This window comes from Vombatus ursinus, unplaced genomic scaffold (assembly GCF_900497805.2).
Source record: "Vombatus ursinus unplaced genomic scaffold, bare-nosed wombat genome assembly UNPS02014786.1, whole genome shotgun sequence".
Lineage (NCBI taxonomy): Eukaryota > Metazoa > Chordata > Mammalia > Diprotodontia > Vombatidae > Vombatus > Vombatus ursinus.
This window is the reverse complement of record NW_020954564.1, coordinates 56,021,637-56,026,452: the sequence shown is the minus strand read 5'-3', so window position 1 is coordinate 56,026,452 and position 4,816 is coordinate 56,021,637.

The window sequence follows — 4,816 nt, the reverse complement described above, 5'->3', positions numbered from 1 at the left end:
CCCCAGCTTCAGAGATGCAGCAGCTACTATGTCTCACCAGCACAGGGATGGGCACCTTTGTGGTCCACTGGACAGGTACCCAATCCATGATAACTGCTTAGTGAGAAAAAGAGTTGGGGGCATGCAGGGGCACCCCTGGTAATTTAGAACTGCAAACTTGCAGTTCTCAGTCAGGGCTAAGCCCATGCTACCATATCTGAGGGAACCATTCCTCTAAGCGTACAAAGAAACCATCCAGCTCAGTCACTCATGGTGGACACTGTGTGAGCTCCCTCCAGCCGTGTTTTCTTTGGTGCAGGGACAACATTTCTATGGGTGGAGGTTCCCACTCAGAGTTTGAGAATGGCTTGAGGGCTAGAGAGATGACACAAATAACCTAAAACAGAAAGGATAATCTCAAACTTGCTTATCTTTGACAATTTTTTTTTTGGGGGGGGAAGGTAGAGGTGGAACACCAGATTTATTTTCACTATTTTACCTCACATGAGGTGAGGTTAAAATGAATTTTCTTCCTTGATTCTCAGATTTGTTTATCTAATCCTAACCTCTCTCCTGACTTCCAGTCTCATCTCCCATTGCCAATAGCATGCAAGTGATCTACTTACCACAAGTCACTCAGCAGTCCTCAGTCCATCCTCCACTCAGCTATCAAAGTGATTCTCCTAAAACAGTGCTCTGACCATGTCACCCTCTCCCACCTCTACTCAGTAAACTCCTGTGGCCTCCCTACCACCCTCAGGATCAAATATAAGAGCCTCTTTTTGGCATTCAGAGCCCTTCATAACTCTTTTTTTCCTCCTCCCCCTCCACTCCTTTCCAGTCTACGTTGCCTTACACATCTCCTTATCCCCTACCCTTTGATCTAGTGACACTGGCCTTCTTGTAGTTCCTTAAACAAGATACTCCGTCTCCTGACTCTGGGCATTTTCACTGACTATTTCACATAACTGGAATGCTCTCTTTCATCATCTCTCCCTCCTGTCTTCCTTGGCTTCCATTAAGTCCTAGCTAAAACCTTACCTTCTACAGGAAACCTATTCTAATCCCCCTTAATTCTAGTTCCTTCCCTCTGTTGAATATTTCCAATTTATTCTGTATATAGCTTGTTTGTAATTGTTTACATGTGGTCTTCCCTATTAGACTGCAAGCTTCTTGAGGGCAGGGAATGTGTTACTTTTCTTTGTATTGTCAGTGTCTGTTGGTACAAAATAAACACCTGATAAATGTTTATTGACTGACCTATTGGACATCTTGAACTATACACACACATACATGCATACACACATATGTATGTAATGTATATGTATATCCATGTGTATGTGTGTGTGTGTGTATCCTATAAACATCTTAAGCTCAACACGTCCAAAACTGAACTCATTATCTTTTCTCCTAAAACAGGGGCGGGGGAACCTGCGACCTCGAGGCTGCAGATTCCCCACCCCTGCAAAATCATCACCTCTTCTGATCTTCGCTGTCAGTGTTGAGGACACAGCCATACTCTCAGGCTCTGTTGTCAATTCTACCTTCACAACATGTCTCCTATAGGCCTCCTTCTCTCTCTTCTAAAGCTGTCATGATCATGGTGCATGTCCTCAGCACCTCCCACTTTGACTCAAGTGTGTCCTGGCTCTAGTCCATCCTCCATTCAGCTATACAAGTGATCTTCACAGATACGACCATGTCAATACGATATTCAATAAACTCCAGTGGCTCCATATTGCCTCCATAAACAAATACAAAATCCTCTTTTAAAGCCCAGGGTGTCAAGAAACCTCAGTTTGTCCTACCTTTCCAGTCTTCTTACACCTTACTCTATAATCCATTGACTGTTCTCTTTGCTTTTCCTCACCCAAGAAACTCTATCTCCTGCCTGTGGATATTTTCACTGACTGTCCCCCTGCTTGGAATGCACTCTCTCCTAATTTTGGCTCCTGGCTTTCCTCAAGTCTCAGTTAAAATTCTATCTTGTGCAGAAAACCGTTAGTAGTCTTCCTTAATATTAGTGCCTTCTAGGGAGCCAGCTGGAATCAGCTCAAGAGATCCAATTGTCAAATTTTCAGTGAGAGCATTTATACCTCAGAAATTAGCAAAAGCTATAAAATCAGGGCTTGACTGATTGTTTTGCTGATTGATTAGACTTAAGAAAGTTATGGAGAAAATATTAATAATGTAGATTAAGCTTAAAATGTACCATGCTTTTCTTTGTTAAATATTTACCAGCATACTCCTGCCTCTCCTCTGAGTTTATCTCCAAATTATCCTATATAATATAGATACATACAAATACATAGATAGCTACATTATTTGCACATATTTGTTTGCATGTTATCTTCACTATTAGATTGTGAGCTCCTTGAGGACAGGGACTGTTTGTTTTTGTTTTTTGTTTTTTAATTTTTTGCCCTTTTTTGTATACCCAGAGCTTAATACACTATCTGCCCCACAGAGTAGGCACTTAATAAATGCTTATTGACTTGATTTGATTTGATTTTTAACACACCAAGTGAGGACAGAGGGAGGTAACTAAGAAATGTGCAGAATCTGTGGGCACTACAGAAAACTCACTGGTTGTCAGGGGATATTTTAAATTTTCAAGGGAAATAGAGTGATCTAAAATGTGAGGTATTTTGTTTTTGTTTTTGTCCTTCAGGTGAAGTGGAAAAATGACTGAGTAACTCAGAGCTCCGTGAATGAAGAAAGTTTGGGAACCTCTGTGCAGGATGTGTACCTGTAAAGGACTTTAGAAGCTGTCTGGTATCAGTAGTGTCAAACTCAAGTAGAAGCCAGTACAGGACACATATTGACTTAAAAAACCACAAATTAATATTATCTATGTTGTATTATATTTTTATTTATTTTGTTAAACATTTCCCAATCACATTTTAATCTGTTTCCAGCCCACTCCAGAGTTTTGCTGCCCCAGGGCCATGAGTTTGACACGTCTGATCTATTTCAACCCCCTCATTTTAAAAGTGAGGAAACTGAAGCCAAGGGAGGTTAAGGGTCCTCTCTTTCCAAATGTGGAAAAAAGCAACTTGGAAGAAATCTAATTTAGAACTTGAGGGCCTGAGAGCCAAATTTGGCCAGCCACTTGTTTGTTTTGTATGGTCCATGAGCTAAGAATGATTTCTACATTTTTAAATCCAGTAAAATTTTATTTAAAAATATAAAAACTATTCTCAGCTCACTGGCCATACAAAAACAGCCAATAGGCTAGTTTTAGCCCTCAGACCTTAGTTTGCCGACCCTCGCTTTAGATAATTCACAAAGTGAATTTTATACAGAGGTCGTACTGTCCACATTAAGGAGTGATCAGAGTCACTAGGCAATTTTTGTTTTAATCACAAGCTGGTGAATCTAAGTTCTTCCTCTAATCCACCTGGCTTTTTATATTTAGTAGGTTGTTGTAGCTTCTGTGTTCAAGATGCAAAAGTCTGGCCATGGGTATGTTGGACAGTGGACAAAACATGCCCTTTGAGTTTTCTGAGATCTGTGGAGATAGGACCTTGATCTCCCAGATCTAACTCCAAATCTCTTTCTACTATATCGTACCATAAATCCAGAATCAAGCCAGATTTCTCAGATACTGGCTAAATATGGCACTTATTCTGCTGGTTTTCTATGACCCACACATCTAGTGGCACCATGGGGGCCCAAGGAGACAGACCTCACCACTAACTTGCTGTATAACTTTGTTGGGCAAATCACTTCAACTCTTTGAAACTCAATTTCATCATTTGTAAAATGTGGATGAGAGTTCTCCTTCCTTCCTCATTGGATTACTTTGTAAGGATCAAATTATTTATTCATCTAATACTTATTGAGTGCCTACTATTCAATTCAAGGAACATTACATACTTATTATATGCAATGCACTGTGATAGGTACTAAGGAGACAGAGCTGAAATAGTATAATAAATAATGTCTATACTTAGGGTATTTACAATCTAGTGGGCTGGGGAGTAAGGCAAAAACACAGATAAATATCATAGATCTTAGATTTAGAATCTGGGAAATACAATGAAAACTAGAATATAACTATCTTATATATGCAAAAAATTGTGATAGGTACTGCAGGAGAGTAACCTTCTTAACCCTCAAGAAACCTACAGTCTGATAAAGGAAATGGGACAAGTACACAAATAACTGTGATACAAGGCAACATGTGATATAGGACCTAAAAGAGGCATTATTATGTGCTATCCAAGCTCAATGCAAAAAGCACTTCTTGCTGAAATGGTCAAGGAAGACACTGAGGTAGCATTTTGAACTGGGTTTGGGGGATGGGTAGAATTTTGCCAAGTGGAGGTAGAAGGGTGGATGGGAAGGCCATTAAAAATGTAATGAACAGGGTGATTAATGCATGGAGTCATGAAAAATAAAGGATGCATGTGAGAGATGTTGAGTCTCTGACTGGAGCAAAGTGTATTATGAAACAGGAGTGAGCAATAAAGTCATTTGGGGCCATATCATGGGGTATTTTGGATGCTAGGAAAAGGAGTTTGAACTCTGTCCTGTAGCAATTAGGGTGTGCTAACGATGAGTATGGTTTCATGTTCCTGCAAGAAAATTTGAGTTGTTATAGTGGAAAGAGCACTGGACTTAGCATTAGAAGACCTGAGTTCTACTCCTGGTTCTGATACTGACATTAGGCAAATCCCTTTTCCTCTCTGCGCTTCAGTTCCCTCATCTATAAAGGGACAAATTTGAACCAGATGGCTTCCAAGGCGCCCTTTATCTTTAACAGGCTAATTAAAGAGTTTGTTTTTTATACCAATGATAAATACATATGTGACACTTGCAAGTGAATATTCTA